The sequence below is a fragment of the Podarcis pityusensis genome (genome assembly GCF_964106645.2).
Source record: "Podarcis pityusensis genome assembly, chromosome: 3".
Taxonomy (NCBI): Eukaryota; Metazoa; Chordata; class Lepidosauria; order Squamata; family Lacertidae; genus Podarcis; species Podarcis pityusensis.
The window spans coordinates 67,549,728-67,571,843 of record NC_138026.1 but is presented as its reverse complement, the minus strand read 5'-3'; the positions used below and the strand labels follow the sequence as shown (position 1 = coordinate 67,571,843).

General features: G+C 42.9%; 1 long non-coding RNA gene across 1 annotated transcript; it reads left to right on the top strand.

Annotated features, from left to right (window-relative positions):
• The first annotated feature begins 18,116 nt into the window (after positions 1–18,116).
• Positions 18,117–21,431, top strand: LOC308473148. Its single transcript, XR_013983951.1, has 3 exons — positions 18,117–18,189; positions 20,934–20,976; positions 21,370–21,431. It is a non-coding gene; the product is annotated as an uncharacterized lncRNA (long non-coding RNA).
• The last annotated feature ends 685 nt before the right edge of the window (positions 21,432–22,116 follow it).

Genomic DNA, 22,116 nt, shown 5'->3' with positions numbered 1-22,116 from the left:
CTTAGCTAAGAGCATAATACCAGAACTGATCTGTCAAGATTATCTTGCTATCATTTGATTTCTTTCATTCTCTGTGCTTAATGCTATGCCTCTATTTTCACACACTGGGCATGATTTTGCCCAAAGTTCAGCATGATAATGTCCAACTAACTGGCTTTATTGGGAGAGATTTATAGTGCAATCCTATGTATGTCTACTCAAAAAGTAAATTTATTGAGTTCAGTTATGCTTATTCCAAGGTAAGTGGATTCAGGATTGTAATTTTCAGCATATAACGTACCTCTTGCATCAGAATCAATGGCATATGAAGTAGCATCGATTCACTACAGAGCAAAAGACAAACACAGACTCCTTGTAACTTCATGCTTTCATAAAAAGACTGCATAGCTGCCTACATACCAGGCACCACTGCAAAGTAGTATCATTTGGGTGACAAAATGCTGTATTTTGGCATGCAAAACATGCCATGGTTATTTTTATAACCCTTTTATGTGCAGATTCCAAAGCCAGACACCCATTTTGTGACCTTTGGGCAATCGGTGATAGTTGGTTAAAATGTTGCACTGAGAATAAAACTGAAAATGTGAGCAAGTGCCATTGCTTTAAAATGCAAAACAAAGCAAAACAAAAAAAGCCAAATCTGATCTGGCAGCAATAAATGACTAGGCCATCAAAGAAATCAACAATTGGTACCTGGTCTATAATTTTTTCATAAGAAAAAAGCCAGAGGCAATCCGATATATTTATGTGCCTGAGGTAAAGGACTAGACAACATTTCCACACTGAGAGATCAACTGGACTGGCAGTGGGGCAGTTTAGGGGGACCTGGACATGACATGTTGTAGGTACAGTTCTGTCCTCCAACAGAGGGGAACGGCCGGGGGGGGGAGGAGGGGCCTAGGACCCAAACCAATGGATTCAAGTTACAGGAAAAGGGATTCCAACTAACTATCAGGAAGAACTCTCTGACAGTAAGAGCTGTTTGACAGTGAAGCAGACTCCCTCCGAAGGTGGTGGACTTTCCTTCCTTGGAGGTTTATAAGCAGAGGTTGGGTGGCCACCTGTTGTGTATGATCTACTTGAGATTCCTTCATTGCAGGGGGTTGGACTGAATGATCCCTGGGGTCCCTTCCAACTCTATGCTTCTGTGATTCTGTGAAATGAACAGTTACCACTGCCTTCCAATATTTGTTAATGCAACTCATAATCAAAAATATTAAACAGAAATCGTACAGAATTAGTGTTACGGCAGTTGTTCAACAGACACCAATTCTTCTTGTCTTTCATACATTTTCAAATGTCAGCATCTAGTTCTCTTTCAGTGCGGCATTTTTGCAAGTAAGTTGTTTAATTAGGCCGGGAGGGCACAGCATCAAATGCACAGTCACCATTTTGGTTTGAGAAAGCAGATGTGTTTTCCTCAATATGATTGTGGCTGTTATAAGTTTGGCTTACTCTAAATGGGTGTATCAGGAAGGTTTTGCTCAGGGTGCTGAAGTGAACTGTAAATGTAGCTTAATAGCCCTAGCCTTTGGCATACGACATCCATCAGACACCCATTTAGAGGAGGGGCTGAGAGACAGTTAAAAGCAAATTTTATTGTATTCAAAGACAAAGGAGTGAGACTCCCAGAGCTGTGAGTTAGCTGAAAGGGAAGCACCTTGGAGTCCAAGGGCCTTTCTTCGGGGAATATGATGCAGGATTCACATCTATGCTTTCTGTTGAGGGAATTAATTGGCCCCCACTATGGTCTACCTGTTTATTTGGAAATAAAGCAAACACAACAACAACAACAGCAACAGCAGCAGCAACAACAACAACAACAACAACAACAAAAGTACCCAGTGCTTATGCATCCAGCCCCTTGACTTTTCATTGCTCAGGGAAGCAAGGAGCTCCTGACAGACTGGTGTCAGTGGTGGGATTTTTTTTCTATGTGATAAATGTGTAACCCCAGATGGAGCAAATGTTGAAAGCAACCAAAGCATCCTAACAACAAGGTAATCAGAAAAAGGAGCATTCATTTAATGTGGAAATGGAAGTTTTGAGGACTTTTAAAGTGAGTCCAAGAGGACACTGCATATACGGAAAAGTGAAAATCATTTGATTGGCAGCTTCCAATACAGAAGCCCAGACCAGGATGGCTGAGGAAGTCCAAAATGTGGGAAAGCAGCTCTCAGACTTAGGCAGCTGGAAATTATCACTGGATAGGGAAGATTTCTCCAAGAGCCCTTGATTTGTTCAGCAGCAACACTTTCTAACTGTAGGTATTTTATATTGTTTCAATAACTAAGCACAATTCAGTTTCTTGAAATCAGGTGGTTTATGGGGTGGGGAGGGGGGGAGAGTCCTACACATAGCTACCGGCAGAGGCAAGCACTGGTTGTTCCAACAGAAGAAAAGGAGTGCTGGATTAAAGGCCCTGACTAGGAGGGCAGCAAGTCTTGGGGGGTGAGGCTACTTCAGTGCTTGGAAGGTTCCAATATCCAATGTTAATTGATGGTTCTCCTGCCTAGGAGTTTCCCTCCAGAACTTTCACAACTCCTATACTAGCATCATAGTAAGTGGAGGTCTGAGGAGATGCAAATTCCCCTCCGCTGGAATAGAACATAGTTAGGTGTTGGATAAGGTTGAGGCAGCTATGAATTGCTACAGGGAGGGATTGGGATTTATAGTGATTTGTGCTAATCTGGAACTAAAAATCAGTCTCTTTAAATACAGACAGACAGTCTTCATTACTTAGGCAGGGCCTTCTTCCCATCCCCTGGCCCCCATCTGGGCCCTAGTTTTTAGATTAGCTTCGCATTTTATTTACAGCTGTGTTCTGTTTTCAGTGTTTTCAGTATTTTGGGACGTGTAAGCCTTGTAAGTACATTTTATATTGCCCAATATATTACCATATTTTTCGCACCATAGGGCGCACCGGACCATAGGGCGCACCCAGTTTTTAGGGGGGGAAATCAAGAAAAAAAATATTTCCCCCCCAGCCCCAAAGAGCAGCGTACAGGCTGTGCACAACCTCTCCCTGCCGGAGGGGTTGCGCGCGGCTATGGCACAAGCCAAGGCAGCGAGTAGGATGGATCCCGCTAGCTGTTTTGGCTTCCCCTTTAGCCCCATGCAGCCTCTCCTTGCCGGAGGGGTTGCACAGGGCTAAAGAAGCCATAGCCCCGTGCAGCCTCTCCTTGCCGGAGGGGTTGCGCGCAGCTATGGAAGAAGCCAAGGCAGCGAGCGGGATTGATCCCGCTCCCTGTTTTGGCTTCCCCTTTAGCCCCGTGCAGCCTCTCCTTGCCAGGAGACGCTGCGCAGGGCTAAAGAATCCATAGCCCCGTGCAGCCTCTCCTTTCCGGAGGGACTGCGCACAGCTATGGAGCAAGCCAAGGCAGCGAGTGGGATGGATCCCGCTCGCTGTTTTGGCTTCCCCTTTAGCCCCATGCAGCCTCTCCTTGCCGGAGGGGTTGCGCGCAGCTATGTAGCAAGCCAAGGCAGGGGGCGGGATGGATCCCGCTCGCTGTTTTGGCTTCCCCTTTAGCCCCGTGCAGCCTCTCCCTCCCGGGAGAGGCTGCGTGGGGCTAAAGAATCCATAGCCCCGTGGAGCCTCTCCTTGCCGGGAGACGCTGCTCAGGGCTTTCCTGGCTTTTCTGGGAGGTGGGGGGATTCCCTCACCTTTCGCAAAACCGACAGAAGCCACGCACAGTTTAAAAGGGCTGCACGGCTTCTTCTGGCTTTCCTGGGAGGTGGGGGGATTCCCTCACCTCTCGCAAAAGCCCGCAGAAGCCGCACAACCCCTTTAAAGAGATCGCGGCTTCTCCTGGCTTTTCTGGGAGGTGGGAGAAGCAACTGATGCGGCCAGTCAGTCCCTTCTCCCTCCAGGGGAAAAGCCCGCAAGAGCGCACGGAGCTTGTGTGCGGCTCTTGGGGGCTTTTCCCGACTGCCTCCCCCCTGCATTCACTCCATAGGACGCACACACATTTTCCTTTGCTTTTTAGGAGAGAAAAAGAGCGTCCTATGGTGCGAAAAATACGGTATATACTGTCAGTGCATAATCAGCACTCATACAGCATAATTTTACATTGGTTCTCGAAATCCATTCCGGAAGCCCGTTTGGCTCCTGAAATGTTCAAAAACCGAGGCACTCAGTGGAAACTGTGTCACACATTTGGTTTCTGAAAAATGTTCAGAAATGGAAACATTTACTTCCAGGTTTTCAGCATTCGAGAACGAAAATGTACAACAATGGAGGTGTTCGGGAACCACCCTTCTGGGGGCTACCATGCCTTCTAATATTATGTACCTATATGGAAAAATAAGAAAATTATGGCCATTTTGGATTCCCAATGCAAATCAATTGGATTTCTGATGGGGGGGGCATTGCAATCCAGATCATCCCAGGTCAGGGTCAATCTAAATAACTATATCAGACCCTGAATCAGATTGGGGTGTGTGTGTGTGTGCACAGCCTTACACCCACCCACACCCACCCACCAGCTCTGTGAGCAACAGTTACAACATTTGTTGTGCATTACCATTCTGAATAACTTCATTGCATTGGAAAATGTTTTGGCCACTGTTTCGGACTGGGTTACGGCAACTGAAATCAATAGGTCAAGTAGTGCCTTACTGTTCCCAGTAGTATGACTAGCTTCTACAGTACATAAGGATTCCTGGAAAAACCTTTGCATAAAAAAGAAAAATGCTATTCATATGATTTTGAAATATGAAAGTTCCCCAGAGATGTGCCTAGTTTCATTCTACTGTGGCACATTATCACCTCTTCAGTCGTGAAATGACACTTGGTATATATGAGTTCACAATTCCTGGGAATCTTATTCATAAATCCAGATAGTTAGATGAGATGGATTTTTTAAACAGACATGATATAAAAATGCTAGCAGGCTTACAACCTATTTTCTACATTTTGCAGGGCTATTTTTCTTAGATCCCCTTTCTCAAGCTAATACCACATGCACAGCATTTACAAACTATGTATTAAAAAAGCATTAAAGGAATCCATAATCTAGAGTATGTGGCATATTTCTTTAATTACTAAAGAAATATTTGGTCAAGTGTCTACTAGTTTCATAATCAATTGCAGAATGGAGAAGATGAAGTTAACATTCTCATTTGCAAGTGATTTAAACAGAAATGACCAGTAATATTGCAAGTACAATTTGGATGTCTAGGGATGCGGGTGGTGCTGTGGGTTAAACCACAGAGCCTAGGACTTGCCAATCAGAAGGTCGGCGGCTCGAATCCCCGCGACGGGGTGAGCTCCCATTGCTCGGTCCCTGCTCCTGCCAACCTAGCAGTTCGAAAGCACGTCAAAGCGCAAGTAGATAAATAGGTACCACTCTGGCGGGAAGGTAAATGGCGTTTCCGTGCGCTGCTCTGGTTCTCCAGAAGCGGCTTAGTCTTGCTGGCCACATGACCTGGAAGCTGTCGGCCAATAAAGCGAGATGAGCGCCGCAACCCCAGAGTCAGCCACAACTGGACCTAATGGTCAGGGGTCCCTTTACCTTTACCTAATTTGGATGTCTACTGGAAACCAGGTTCTCAGGAGTGCCCACTTGGCCCAGCGACCATGGGTGTCCAGGGCCATGGATACCATGCAGCGTGCATGGCCCTGGCACCAAAATTTGTGGATGCCCGGCCCCTTCATGGGGAATTTTGTGGGTGCTTGGGCACCCAGGGCCCCAGGAGTTGGCACCTATGCAGGTTCTAAACTAGCTCAATCTAATTCTTAAGCCTGTAACACTTACCCGGAAATCATATCCTTTGGAATCCTATCCTATTAGGCCTTTTCCAACCATACACTTTGCAAACAGGAAATTCATGTGCATGCCACAAAACATTTATAACAATTTACGTTCCATCAGCCACTTTATATCAGTGAGCTAGTCACTGCACATTTCCCCAGGTCTTAACTATTACCTCCCAGAGGTATGTCTACTGCAAGGAGGAGAAACATGCCTGGCTCTTTGAAAATTTGAATGTTCAGTGTCAGCAGTTCCATCGCTGAGACAGGGAATTTGAGAATTGTGGGTACCCAAGCTGGATCTGGACCACTGCAATAGAAAGCTGTTGTCTATTCTTCTGAATAGGAAACCGAAATTTTTGCTGGAGATTTCACAAGGCTAGGCACAGAGAAATACTTTGCAAAGTGTAAAGGCCTTTCCTTGAATATATCCACTATTAAATTGCACATGCACATATCTAGGACAGAATCTTTCTTGCTTCCTGCAATCTCATCACAGCCTAAAGGGGAAGTGAAACAATGGAACAAGAGCTTTTGGCTCCCACTGTGCTAATTGCAGTGCCAGAGCAGATGCAGGAGGGTGTGGAAGGAGGGGCAATGAGGAGAAGAGGCCTGAAGTTCCCCCTATTAAAATGCATTAAGAAAAAGAAACCAGGAATTTTCTTCATTGCTGCTGGCTGCTGCTGAATCTGTAAATCATTTTAGGAACTCCACCTCCCCTTTTTCAGGAGGAGACACAAAAGAGAGCAAACATTGAAACTTCACAGTTTCGCTTTGTTTTTAAATCATAATAGTATCCAAGTGCCTTTTTAAAATCCCCTTTAAAATTGACATCTTTTTCTCTCTTTAGCTTTGTACATATTAACAGTTTAAAATGTACCAGTGTCATTTTGCCACCACTACATTTCAAGTCAGTTTGGGTGAGAGTGGGGTTTTGTTTGTTTGTTAATTTTTATTATTTTTTGTTTTACAATTTAGAATACTCATTAAAACGTCCTTAAAATATCAATGACTTCTGTTCTTCTCTTTCCATGGTTCATTCTGCATATCATAAATCCCTGCATATTTTACAAAAACTAAACTCTTCAGTATTCCATTATTACATCCATCAAAACTTATTTACACTGTTGAATTTATCTTAATGCTGCCAACATTTTCAAGTGTACACAATTTCCCCCCATATATTCAATAAACGTTTTCCAATCTTCTCTAAATGTATGTTCTTCTTGTTCTCTTATTCTACATGTTAAGTCTGCAAGCTGCCCATATTCTGTCAGCTTAAGTTGCCATTCTTCTTTAGTTGGGACCTCGCTCTGGTGAGCTAGCGATAGTCAAGCTGCTATGCTGTATAAAATTAACTATGGAAAAAGGCAATTTTGAAAGAACACGTGATGCATTCAGATGGGTAGCTGACCTACAGGGATATTGTGTGCCCCACTTGTTAGGTTAGCAGAAGCCTTTGGATATGGACAGTTGGGAGAAAAACCTGGAAGAGACAATAATCTGCTGTGAAAGTTGTATCCAAGGAGATGTTAACATCCCAATCTGAAGAATATTCATCCATCCATTCATCCATCCATTTAATGTTTCCTATCCTATCTCTCTCCCAAGATGGGGTCCAAGATGGCTCTTGGGATTCAAGATGACATGTCACCCTTCTCTAATCTGCTGCTCTCCAGCTGTTTTGGATTACAACTCCCATCACTCCCAGCCAGCTGCAGACTTGAAGCAACTCTTGGGGGCAATGGGTGGCCTCCCTGAGCAGTGATTTCATGGTCAATTTCAATGCTACCCTCTAAGGAGGAGAAGCCAGTTGCATCAATAAGTGCTCTCCCTTTGTCCTGGGGAGGAACAAAGCACAGAAAAGACATGTCACACTTATCCTGTAAGAAGCCTAAAGCAGCCTTCACACCAACTATGCTGGCTGGGGCTGATGGGAATTGTAGTCCAAAAGAGCCCAGGTTGGGGAAGGTTGGCTTTACCCCCAGCTAGGCTAGAAGGGCTAGGCCAGTGGGACAAGTAGTGCTTCATCCTGAGGCCCCTTTTAAGGTTACCAGATGTCCCCATTTCCTGGGGACAGTCCCTGGATTTACAAATTAGTCCCCTGACAAAATCCTATCATTCCTATTGAAGTTGAAAAGTGTCCCTGGATTCATAGAAAAAAAAACCTGGTAACCTTAACTTTGATGTACAGCTGGGAAGCAAAGGAAGGAAGGCAAGGAGGTTTTCTGGGCAAGCATAGCAAGCATCAATGGACAACATTGCTTTCAGAAATTATTTCAGGCCTTTGTTCTGCATATCCATCTTGAATACATTTGTCCCCCTGACAGCTGAAACCATGACGAATGGGTTTGACTCGTCGTGAAGGCAAGTTCTTAATAGAAAGCTTCCAGCTTCCATGATTGAATTCCAATGTGCTTCTCCCTTGTTGATGCTTACTGCTCGCTTCACTCATTTTGCATTCCACATTTCAGCTCACTGAAGTCAATTGGGGGGGGGAAATCTTATTAACTTCAATGGGCTCTGGATTGGCCCCTTAAGATAAGCTACACCTGTCTGAGTAGATAGCGAGCAGTTCAGAATACTCTTTATGCTGCCTCTGAGATTCCATACTTCCGTCTCTTTAAATAGTCATGACATCTAAAAACCTTAAAAGCTGAGATTGCATTGGGGGAACAGAAGGGATATTTGGGGTTGCCACCTTGCTGAATGGCATCTCACTATACTTTCAGGCCATTAATGTGTTTGCCTGAGCAAGCAATAAGGCAGCATTAATACAGGCCAGTTACTGTCCAAACTTTGCCCTATAGAAGTCTTCTCCAACCTTGGTTCCCAAGATGTTGGACTACATACCCCATCAGCCCCGACAATTAACCATGCTGGCTGAGGATTATGGGAATTGGAAGCCAACAATGTCTGAAGACCCAAGTTGGAGAAGGATGCCCTGCATGTTCCTTAGATGGGATCCAATCACTGAGCAGTTACATTCAAAGGCAAAAGTAGCAGTGCTGGCATTCAGCTTGTAAACCTTGTAAACCCCTCCTTAATTTTCCAGCCACCTCCTTTCATTGTGCTATTTTCCACAGCATGTGCACAACCTTCCATGATGCTAGCTGTGATGGACTGATAGTGCCAGAGGGGAAGAAAATGCCTAAATATAATTCAACCCTCATCCATAGAATGTCATCTAATCCAAATTAATCCATTGCACCCAGCCTTTAAATCCACACCTTATTTAAAGTACATCCAGCACAGATTTAAAACACATGACTTCCCCAAAGAATCATGGAAACTGTAGTTTCCCCTTCACAGAGCTACAATCCCAGCACCCTCAACAAACTACAGTTCCCATGATTCTTTCATGAAGCACATTTGCTTTAAATGTGTGTTGGAAGTGCTTTAAATGCTTAGTGTGGATCTGCCACAATTTTTTCAATGGGTTTTTGATCCATGTCTTTAAAAAATAAAAAAAAATCTGAATAGTTTCTTGTGGACTTGTTTGGGGCCTGAAAAGAAAGGCAGAAAAAAACGAGTGTGTTGCAATAACTTTCACCTGAAATTTGCAACCTAGGGATTTTAAAATAATACAGCACTGCTTGAAATACATAACTTCCATGCATACATATGTACATAAACAATCAGACACAAGGCTGCTTACCGTATATAGTGGGATAGCACTTTATTTCAGTTCAAGGTTTTGCTTTTAGCATCTAAAGCTCTGTACAACTTGAGGCCAGTTTATCTGACATACCACCTTGGCCATATGTTCCTGTAATGAGGGGGGGTGCCCCAGTCATCAGCTGTTAGTGTAACATCTCCAGCTCTGTGGGATCAGCTTCCAGTCAAACTCAGTCTTTTTGCTTTTAGTTTTTTGCTGTTGGAAGTTTATCTTTCAGAGAGGGCTTTCCCTGAAAGGTGACTCACCTATTTTATATTGTATACTATACAGAACTTGTGTAATTAAATGCTTTTCAGATCTTTTGCAAAATTGTTATGTAGATACATATTTCCCTCTATTTATTGTTCCTTCATATTGTACACCACTTTGGAATCATTTGTGGGGCAGCTGTTAATCATTCCTTAAATAAAAAGGAATGATAAACTTATCCTACATTCTTAGAGCGCCAGTGCATTTCTTCCTCATAATTGGCAATGTGTATTATGCTTTCTCCTGACACAGAACTGGTTTGCAGGTGTATCCGTGAGCTTTAAAATCTTAGCAGTGCAAGTGATCCTAAGACTAGAAGAAAAAATATCAAAGAGGAAAACTTAAGGATGAAACAATAAAGCAAGCATATGAAGAAGGAATGAAGTTCTCCTGCAATGAATGCTATTTCGTCCCAAGGCAACATGTTGCAGTTGGGTTTCAAAGGGAAGTTGGAGGGGGTGCTGCTGAATATATTGCTCCAGTTTTAGTAAGCGACTCCCTCCCCCGGTTTCATTAGAACTTAACAGCAGATACCGTCAAGCTTGGGTCGGTGCCTGAGAAATCATTAAACAAATGTTATCACATATTGAAGGAAGGCACAAACAACCATATTGTGCACAGCATGCTGGAAATATTTAGACACAGCTCCTAAAAATATGCTGTGCGTATCATTAGCCCAGGGAAATACACCCACCCCACAGCCCTTCTTGCATCATCATTCCAGTTGCTGAAATCCACAGGTGGGGAAGGGGCTCTTGTGCTCAAATCCTGCTTGCAGGTTTCCCACAGGCATCTGACTGGCCACTGTGAGAACAGGATGCTAGAAGAGATGGCCCACTGGTCTGAACCAGCAGGGCTTTTCTTATGGTCTTATTTTAGGAAAGCAAGGCACCAAAAGACAGGTTTTGCCTTTCAGAAGAAACAATTGTGGTACACCCAAAAGGGAATCGCCACCTTCTCCTTACCATTCAATGAAGGATTCATGATCCCTTTTCCTAGGGATGGCTGGATCTGTCATTTTTTGTTTCTCTGTTTCTTAAGCTGCCATTCAATCCTCTAGAATCCCACATCAGTTTATGATGATGATGATTGTTTTAAAAAAAGTCCTCCAGAAAACTAATTAGCATTTTAACATTATATATATATATATATATACACACACCTCTGGGTATAGGGTGAGATATATATATATATATATATATATATATATATATATATATCACCCTATACCCAGAGGTCTCAGGGCAGTTCATAGAATAAAATCAAAATATAAAACCACAAAATACATAATCAAAATAAAAACAATAACAATTATATACAGGTTTGCATGTAATTTTGTGTAATATACACATTTTTAAAAAAAACAATCTCACCTAATACAATGCATTTTTGTATGCTATACTGACTAATATATACATTTTTCTATACACCACTTGGCTGGGGAACTGCATTGCAAAATTTGGAGAAGTGCAGTTTCTGAAGGATTGCTGTCTTTCAGTTTGTATATAGTTTTGGAAACTGTGAATTACGTAGGTTTACTTTTAAATGTGAAACGAACCATTTCCCTCTCCCCTCTACCTACATACTAGCATTTCTGCTCATCCTGTTTTTCTTTAGCCACTGAAGCATTTCATGCACATTGGGACTTGATCACTCCATGCTCTCTGCCTGTCGCTAAATAGTTTCCATGTGAATGGGTTTGTGGAGAATTGGTACTCTTAATCATGCTGATGTTCATCATCCGCAGATGATTCACGTAGGCCCAAAGGACAGTACAAGTTCTTTTTACTGCTAGTTCAGAAAAATTGGCAAGATTGGCACCAGAGACAAATTACCCCTGCACCAAAATAGCAATGAGAGATCTAAATAGGTAGTAACTTGTTTAATGAGCTATTTCCCATTGCCAAGTTGTTGTTTTTTAAAACTGCCCCCTACTCCAATACCTTTAACAAATATTGTTCTTCAAAGAATAGCGGGCTTATATCCATCCTACAAAATGTTTCACCTGCTGTTTTCGGCAGGTTGTGTTGCTGCGAAAGGAACAGGAACAGATCACCCTCTTTCCTTCTGGTCAGTTGGCAACCCTATCTATAGCATTTTCTGTTTACAGTGGTACCTCAGGTTACATACGCTTCAGGTTACAGACTCCGCTAACCCAGAAATAGTGCTTCAGGTTAAGAACTTTGCTTCAGGATGAGAACAGAAATCGTGCTCCGGCAGCGTGGCAGCAGCAGGAGGCCCCATTAGCTAAAATAGTGCTTCAGGTTAAGAACAGTTTCAGGTTAAGAACGGACCTCTGGAACGAATTAAGTACTTAACCCGAGGTACCACTGTATTAGCTAAGTGAGGCAGCATCTTGCGACATATGGAAGCATTCTACGATTTACATTATAATATTTGGATGGGGCCAAAAAATTGCCACCCTTTTGTCTGTGTGTCAGGCAGAAACTTTGCAGGTGAAGATTTCTTCATTGCTGCACCCATCCATGCTCCTGTTGAATTTCTGCCTGGCTGTTAAGGGACTTGCCAGAAATTATGGTGGAAGACTCAGAGCATTAACTGTTATAATACTTTGTGCAACAAAAGAAACTTGGTTGGCTTTTTGCTCTTTCCATTCTGCGACTCAGCCTTTCATGAGGGAAAACAACCAATTTAAGATGAACAATTTATTACTGGGGAAAGTTACACACAGCTATGGGGCAGAAGTATAGTTCAGTAGTGGAAGCTGGTCCGTTGGGGCACTGCTCCACTAAACCCAGTCCGCATTGAACCAGCTCCTTAGCTTCCTCTGCTGTCATACTTACAACCAGTCTAGGGCAGGGTTGCCATGCCTGTCCTTCCTCCTCAGTCTCAGTATTGGCCTGGCAAAACTCAGCAGGGAAGAGGAAGGTCAAACTAGATTTGGTTGCTTCCATCTATCATTTGCTCTGGATCTGCCTATTGTTGGGCTCTCTGCCTTCTGCCCCACCAGTGCCAATGGGCATCAGCCACCACTGGTAGGAGAGCAAGTGCTTTCCATGCAGGAGCTGGAGTCAGGTGTAGGTCAGCAATAAAAAGCATGGTGTCAGTGAAATCAAATCTTTATTCAGAACCAAGCAGGTCTAGTGATTACAGCAACTCTACCCCATGGGTCTTGCCTCAATGAGGCAGTTGTGAGGACTGAATGTCACCCCCCTTTCCACAGCTGCCTAGGTCCCCTCCTCTCCAGGGTTTTTTCCAAGCAGTCTTAGACTGCTTTTGCATGCAACCAATCTCTCCTCTGCTCTTTTCATTTATGAAATGTTCTGCATGTTCTAGGAGACGGGGGGGGCAGAGGGGAGCTGGTTGCAGCAGGAGGGGGAGACTTCATGCATTCTTAAATAGCCTGCCTCATTGCTGTCTCTTGGCACCTCTCCTCTCCAGCCTCTGCTCTGTGGACTGCTCTATGCCCCAGACTCTTCCTGCTTCAGCTTCCAACACCACCTCCTCTCAGTCTGCCCCCTCTCCCCTCCCCTGACCTCGCATCCTTGTCCCACCACCAATCCCCTGGCTCTGAGCCATCTTCCCCTGGGGGTTCCCCAGTTGGTGCCTCTCACCACTCCTCTGCTTCTAGCCAGTCCATGACAAGAAGGTCCCAGATTTAAGTCTCTAGAGATGCATGGATGAGGTAGCAAGTGATGGGAAAGAGCTCTGTTTGAGATCTGCAGCCAGTCAGAGTGGACACTACTCTAGAGGGACTAATGGCCTGACCTGGCATAACTGTCGTGTGTGGAGCAAAACTTAAACATATTGCAGAGTTCCTAAAAAATAGACCACAGGCAATTGTACTTCATCCAGCAGAGCTTTACTGCTGTTGTTTTCGTTTAGTCATTTAGTCATGTCCAACTCTTCGTGACCCCATGGACCAGAGCACGCCAGGCACCCCTGTCCTCCACTGCCTCCTGCAGCTTGGTCAAACTCATGCTGGTAGCTTCGAGAACACTGTCCAACCATCTCGACCTCTGTCAGCTCCTTCTCCTTGTGCCCTCAATCTTCCCCAACACCAGGGTCTTTTCCAGGGAGTCTTCTCTTCTCATGAGGTGGCCAAAGTACTGGAGCCTCAGCTTCGCGATCTGTCCTTCCAGTGAGCACTCAGGGTTGATTTCCTTCAGAATGGATACGTTTGATCTTCTTGCAGTCCATGGGACTCTCAAGAGTCTCCTCCAGCACCATAATTCAAAAGCATCAATTCTTCGGCGATCAGCCTTCTTTATGGTTCAGCTTTCACTTCCATACATCACAACTGGGAAAACTATAGCTTTAACTATACGGACCTTTGTTGGCAAGGTGATGTCTCTGCTTTTTACTGCTACTGAAGGCAAATAAGCATAATGGTCACAAATCCAATACATTCAGGATTGGCACAGTCCATAAGGAATCCAGTTGCAGCAGACTTAACTTAAACTAACAAGAACCTACAGTAAGACTAAACCTGAACACTGCATATAGAACACCACACCAGAACAAAGAGATAGAAAGAGCAAGTGTGAAAGCCAGGCTCCTCCTGGCCTGACTATTATAGTCAGAATGACCTTGACAGAAAGGATAACAGAACCAGTTTAAACCAGCTGTACTCAGCTTCCCTGAAGGAATAACCCAAACATCAGTAACCTTCTTTCTTACAGACAAGCATCCAGAACCCTCTTGAACTAAGCAGAACAGGAAAGATCTCTACACATCAGATCAATACTAAGAAATGCAAACTGTCAATAACACCACTTCCTATGTTCTACTTAGCACCTACCTCTCTTCTACGGAAACAGAGTAGCAATGAATGGCAACAAAGGTTCCCAAGCTACTTGTTTACACTGAAGACATGCCATCAGATGACTCATCTAAAACATAGACATCTTGAAGAATGTAGGAAAAGTTGAAAGTGGTAGTATTTTCCAAAAAAACAGCAGAATTTTAGGGCTTAGGGCCCTTGTAGCTACAGGGCCGCCTCTCCTGGTATGCCCCGCAGAGGACCTAAGATCAATGAATAACCATAGTTTAGAGGTCCCGGGCCCTAATGAAGTCAGACTATCCTCCACCAGGGCCAGGGCCTTTTCAGTGATAGCTCCGACCTGGTGGAATGCTCTGTCCCATGACACTAGGGCCCTTCAGGATTTAACCTCCTTCCGTGGGGCCTGTAAGACAGAGCTATTCCGACTGGCCTTTAATTTGAATTCAGATTGATCTTTTATTTCCCTTCTCTTCCCTCCCCCTCCCCATTTATGAAGATCACCCACTCAACCCCACAGCTAATTCTCCCCTGGCCTCCTTGCTGGCCTAAGTAGGACCAATTCAGCCAGCTAGCCCTGGGGATTATCTAATTGATTTTTGAATTTTATTGTTATTCATGTTTTTATACTGTATTTTATGCTGCTTTTATAATTAAGTGTTTTAAATTTGTTGTTGAGCCTGGTTTTTGAACTGGGAAGGGTTTTTGAACTTTGGAGCGATATGGGCAACCACTCCATCAAGTCATATTATTCGCCCATCGCAGCTCACAACACTGTAGTTACAATTTCAGACCCAACAGGTGGCAATCACACACAGTCTCTTCATGCTTGCAGAGTGTGCTACAGGAAGCTATCAGGCATCCTTAAGTCATCTAGAAAGAACAAGAGAGCACCTGGGTCATCCTGCAATCCATATTCATTTAAGAGAAACTGGATGTTCCTTCTGACTCTTGAGATAACTTTGGCTTATCCATTGGAAGTCAGACCCCATATCAGATAGCCACACATTACTCCCAAGGGGTAAATTAAACCCTCCCCCCCCCCACTAATCAAAAACTTTCACTGGAATAATCGAATCTGCAGATGTGTTCTGCACAAGAAAAGATGCAATCAGCCATGCAGTGTTCTCAGCTTTGTTTGGGCTTAATAATAGTGAATACACCTATACGCCTTGAGCAAGCATGGTGAGGTGCAGGAGGGAGTTGAGAGCAAAAGAGAGAGTTCTGTTTGTTAGCTCTGCTAAGTGGTTTGCTTATTGCCATGGAAACATCCACATCCTAGCAACAGCTTGTTGGTACCAAGCTGACAGGGAATGATGAGCTGATGCTGCCAAAGAAAAGGAAGAAGCAAATGATTTGGGTATCTCCATCTTTTTCAGAAATGTTATGGTTTGTTAAAAGACGTGCCACAAGGCTCCTTAACACCCTCCTTTCCAAATCAAATGGCATAATAATGAGGAGAGATGGGAGCTGGGGTTGTGTCACTTTTGAACACCTGGAGTGAATCATCACTTATAATAATTTGATTCACTCACATAGCAATCATGATTCATTAGCAGAGGTTTCAAGAGCATATTAAAAATTAAATTAATTTTAGAATGCTTAGATATTGGGAGTCTATTTTTCTAGATCAGAACAAAAACACCCTTTCCATCTGATAGCCCTCCTTCCCCAGCTGCTGCACTGATTTATGGAACTAATCCTGTTGATATTGAAACTACTAGTGGCTATTTTTTTTTAATGCCTTGACACTGTATACTTTAGGCATCCTGTAGCTAAAAAGAAGAAGGGGAAAGGTGTACCTTTGCAAGTGATCATTGATATAATATGCACTCTGTTGCAAGCTTGGTATGCAATGATATAATATGGGCACAGAAATTGAGAACAGCAAGCAGTTTCAATATTTTTGCAAATAATTGACTCGTGCCTTCTGACAGATCATAGTAACTATGTATTTGTATTTGTTCAGTACACTGTATCCATCAGCCAAAAACACTTGGTTTTAAAAGTGTGCAGCTGCACAGAGGATTGTAATCAATAGATGAGCAAATAATGAAATAATAGTGATATTGACAACCAAAAGTATAGGGCAATTTTAGGTGTGAAGATGCATAGCAGCCTGCTTACAGCACTATTTATATCAATACCAGCATTGATATTCCATGCTTTTATGACTTTCACTTGTTCTTAGGGGCATCCATATTTACTTGGATATGTTTTATCCAATGGACCTGTTACACCATATTTGTACGGTGTTTAATGCCTCACCACTTCCTTGAGCAGTAGGGTGCTCCATAGAGAGCACCTTTGTGGTTACTTCCTTTGAAGCAGAGAGTGCTGCACACATTTTGCATTTTTTAAAATATATTTTTTATTTTCAAACATACAGCTAGATTATAGAGGTGTAGGCAACAGTCAGTGTGCTTGTCTTTAAATCTTTACTATTTCCTGGAAAACAAACAAGATATTTTAAACCACTGCTTTTACCATTCCATTCTTAGCTTAATTTGTGTATCAAATAAATACTAATTCATAAAGTTTGTTTTAAATAAATAAATAAAAATTATTTGAAGCAATCAAAACTTGACCAAAGGTAACAGCTCAAACTATTCTATGACTCACCACATGTTTCAGGAGGTTCAAATCCAAATTGTATCATATATATTGGAGAAATAAAATACCATAGTTTAATTTAAATTCAGTAAAAGCATGTTCTGAAACAACAATAAAGACTTTATAAAGTCTCGGCAGTGTGGGGCAGATATTTGAAGATAGATATGTGGTACAAGGAGAAGCCTTGTGGCCAGAATATAGAATTTGGGAGCCAGAACAAAAGCCTAAGAAGTCTAACAAGATACCATCTCAGTTCACTAGTAAAGTAGGTGCATAATAACTAGAAATTGTAACGAAGAACCTGAACTCAAGTTTGCTTATTTCCTCATTCCTTCTAAACCACTTTCCATTTGTGTCATGCAGTTTTAGTTTGTAAACCTGAGAGCAGGGGTGTTTTTCTGTAGTGATTTGAAATTTCTGGGCAAAAATTCTGTGAATAGAAATATTAAAAGGCTTGGGAATTAGATAACAGCACAATCCTATACATGTCTACTCAGAAGTAAGCACCAGCTCCTCGGAAATGAATGGTTATTACTCTCAAAGTAAGAGTGTATAGGATCAAAGCCTAATTTACTTTTCAGATCATAAGACGGCTATCATTACACAGTCCCCATTGGAGTATTTGTAGTGCTGCACCACAGTGGTAGTTTTTAACAACAGCAGACATTTGAGTAGACCAGGGATGGAGGAGAAGTGAGAGGGGGGAAGTGGTAATTTTTAACAATGGCAGAGGTTTCAGCAGAGTGAATGGGAAGTGACACTGAGGGGGGAAAGAAGTGGCAGTTCAAAACAAGATGTGAATACTTTCTGTGTTCTATCAAGGCCACATAGAGGACATAACCATTGTTGTTTTTCTCAGTGGATAATAAATGTTTGAGTGACTTTAAGACTGAAGATAGAATCTTTTAGTAGCCCACAGTCCTTTATAAGAAACTCAGAAAATAAAGCACTCAAGGTGAGGCCCAGCGTACACACTGAAGTCCCAGTCTTTTTCAACCTGTCCGTAATTACTGATAAACACAGCCAATCATATTTACTAAATGAGTTTTTGACTTTCTTTCCCTAATAGATAAAGTCAGTTCCACGCACAAGCCAAGATCAATTTTTCAGTTCAATTCCTTCAGGATGAGACCACCAGTCCTGACAGTACTACTGGTAATCTAACCAATAATCTGTTTCCATAGGCTGAGATGGTTGAGGAGCTAGATGAATAAAAAGAAGTGCTTAGCCATTTACTGATGCTGTCTTACTGTGAATGCCAACACGGACAGCAACAAACACATCTACTTCTTTTAGTTATATATTACGAAGAACTTCTTGTCCATATGCTGGACAACTGATAAGACTTATTCTTGCCTCTGTTATGTCCACTGCAAATACTTGTCACAACAGACAGCATCCTTAATTAATGTTGCCTCTCTTTTGTTTATTCTTATATCCTGAGGGAAGGTGTGACTCCTTTACAGACAACAGCCAGTCCTCTGTTTTAAATTTTCTTTTATTTGAAGGGCAGTCCAGTCAAGTCCAGGAGTAGTAAGTGAGGAGCTGTAAACAGGACCTCCTGGCAGTGGAGTCACTGCAACTTTCTGGGAGGGAGAAGGTGAGGCAGCAGGGAAGCTGGTGCTGTGTGGGCACATCAGCAGGAGTATTGGATTGCCTCTGCCAAAGCACCCATGCCGTTGAATCTGCCTGCTGCCTCACACCCCCTAGTATATGGTAGTGACTCCGCTTCTGGGAGGTCAGGGGTGTGGTGCCACCGATCCTTACCAGCCCCTCCTGGTCCAGTCCAGTTCCAAATTAAACATAAAGAACTATAAGAAGGGAGAGCATGGGCCCTGTAGTCACCCACCAACTGTTAACAACTAGACAGAACCCTAAGTAGGCCAGCAGGACCCTTGCGTCTTTCCCCAGAGGGTGAGTTGTCTTGATTTCTGTTTAAATTATTGTAATAATTTCTGAATGTGCATCTATAGCTGCAAATAAGCACATGCAAATTGCATGCAGATCGGTGCACTGTTTTGTCCTCTCTTGTGAGGATGCATTTGCTCTTCTTGAGTGATGTGTAGGTGGCCACCTTGGCATTATCCCTGAAATGTAGAGTGAGATGACATACTTGCATGTTGGGGTGGCTAACCTCTGGTCCTCCAGATGTTGCTGCCCTTCACCTCCAAGGAGCCTCAACCAGTGTGGCCAATGATCAGAGATGGTGCAAACTATAGTCCAGCAACATTTGGAGGGTTGCAGGTTAGCCACCCATGCCTGCATCAACTTTCTTCACCATGGAACACAAATCCTCTATAATGTGAGTGCATGACCCAGATGGAAACTTTCAGTCAGCACCACCACCAAATCATAATAGTGCCTGATCCTTGCCCTGTTTGTGCCTGACTTGCATAACAGAGGAAGGAAGTCATAATATGTCACATTTTCTTGCATGTGTTATTTTTCTGGGTAAAGCGTGGACTGAAATCTCTATATAGAAACTAAGAAGAACATAACAAAATTTCCAACTTTCTTTATTACTTTCCCTCTTGACAGTTCCCACATTTAGTAACACAATATTCCCACATAAACCAGATCAAAGTGACAAAAAAAATGACACAATTTTTAATTGGTGTGAAAGGGCACAATATACCACATATATATAAAAAAGATATTCCCATTCACTCCAAAGAGCAGGAAAATTTCACAGTGGATTGTGCCTAAATTGGTTTCTTCTTTCAGGCTGATGACTCATTAAGAGTCCAAGGGTAATTGATTGATGATTCAGTAATGGGAGCTATTGACAGGAGATGATTTCTTGGTAGCTGGGGTTCTCTCTCAGGTTTGAAGGAAGAGATCCTGTCAAAGCTTGGTGAAGGTGATGTTCTTCCAGCTGAGAGCTGAGAGAGCGCAAAATGATGTTGCATGTAAAAGCAATACCCAAGTATGGTTTAACAAGCTAAGCTCCATACCTCTGCCTGCACCATTATTGCCATTCTCTCCCCCAGAGTTGGAGTGTAAAAGTCTGAAGCAGGAAAACTCCTCTACTTCTGAAGGCTCCTTATGAGATTTAGAACCCTGCAGACCTCTAGCAAATAGTTCTTCTGTGCTTTTTAACGCAAGCTGACACATCCTCATTATGTTGCACTGGTAACCAATATGGACTTCTACCTTGAAACTCTGGTGATAGGCATTCACACTTTATAGAGGTTGGCAATAGTAATGGCTCCTTCTGGAATGGTTGCAGCTGCCACAGTCTTTCTCCCTCTACCCTACTTTGTAATTTCATTGAGCAACATTCATCACTAAACGGATAACACATCTCCCCCTGTGGAACAAAATTAAAACTTAACCAGATCCACTAAAATTATACCACTATTTCTTGACTTAACTCTCTACCCAGTGGACAGATCTGCAGCACTTGAGGGAACATGCTGTGTCTCTTTCAGTGTGGCCAGAGAGCTAGAATTCAACTTTTTGTTGCAAGCCAAAACTGGAATAGCAAATTGAGGTGGGGGAGAGGAAAGGGCTCCCTTCAGTGTCAAAGTGTAAAAGTTGAATACTGCAGGAGAAGGGAGTTTGATACCTTCTTGCCCAGGGAGGAACCCCAGAGCCTCAAAAAGAGAGCTGCTTAACACTTGGTGTTGCTACTGGAGGAAGGGACAACTCTTTGAGGAATGGCAGTAACTCATGACACAACATCTGCTTTGCATGCAGAAGGTCCCAGGGTCAATGCCCAGCATCTCCAGGTAGATATGGGAGAGAAACCTCTTTGAAACCCTGGAGAGCCACTGTCCATCAGTGAAAACAATACTGAGCTATGTGGACCAATTGCCTGACTAGTATAAGACTATGCACCTATGCTTGTTCCTATGTACAGAATGTAAGGGGCAAACAAAACATTCCATTTTTTCCAGAGCTGTGGTAACACATTGATCTCCAAGAAAGAACTTTGGTCTGGTAAGTTCTCACCCACCTAGGAATCAAAGGATCTTCCAACTTTGTTTCTCCCTGTTTCTCATTTTTCCAGCCTTAAATTCAGTTCTCCACATTTTTGCAGCAATATGCAGGGAAAAAATGGGAGCTTTTTATCACCCTTAATTTTCCTTTCTGAAGAAAAGAAAACCTCTCCTAGACCGTTACCCCTGTCTTTCTATTTAGAGTTTATCTCCTCTCCAGTGCCACACAACCTGCAGGCTTCCTGGAGCCTGTTCCACACAATTATTTTTAGGCTGTGGGTGACATGTTCATTGAATAAATGCAGTTTTCTCCTGCCCTCCCTACTCTGGATACCCGGTGACGCCGTTGTGTGATTTATTTATTTGTTTCTATTCGTAGGCTTCTCTTTCACAGGGGTTCAAAACAGGCTGCAGCAATCATTGTTTCAAAATCTTCATTTCTGTACCTGGAGGGCTTACCACCCAAGTCACTTTAATTAAACAGCTTGGGAAATGAAAGAGGTCAAATGAAGTCATTAAAATTCTGTTTTTAAGGAGATAACTTTTAAGAGTTATACTTTAGCAATACCGAAGACATTTTAGCTTTCTGTTGCTAAACACTTGGAGCTGCTTCATTCTGGTACAAAAAAAGGGGCACTTATTTTAAGGAACAATTCTACTGTGTGGTTTAGGTCTTCTTGGACCCCCTTTGCATGAAATGGAAGCAAGGTTGAGAGCTACTTTCAAAAATCCTATTTCTAATATTCTTGTTTTCTCCATGCAGGGATGTTTGTAGAGAGCATGGGGCTTCTCCACCTGTTAAGTCTGAAGTAGCATGGTCCAGAAATAACTCCAGGTGGAGGTCAACACCAAGCTGTGCATTTAGACTAGCTGGGTGTCCTTTAGATGTTTTAGACTCTCCCATCACCTCCTTCCATCTTGGCCAATGGTCAGGGAAATATGGGAATTGTAGTCCAACAGCATCTGGAGGGCAACAGGTTGGGAGAGACTGGCTCAAGAAGTCTGTCTCTTCTGGGTTAGAGCAGGGTCAGTGTTCTACTTATCCCTTTTCTAATTATTCCTGTTGCAGCAGTGGATGTAATGGGAAAAGAAGCATGAATTGGAAACCTCTCAGTCTTATCCACACAGAGTATCATTCCCT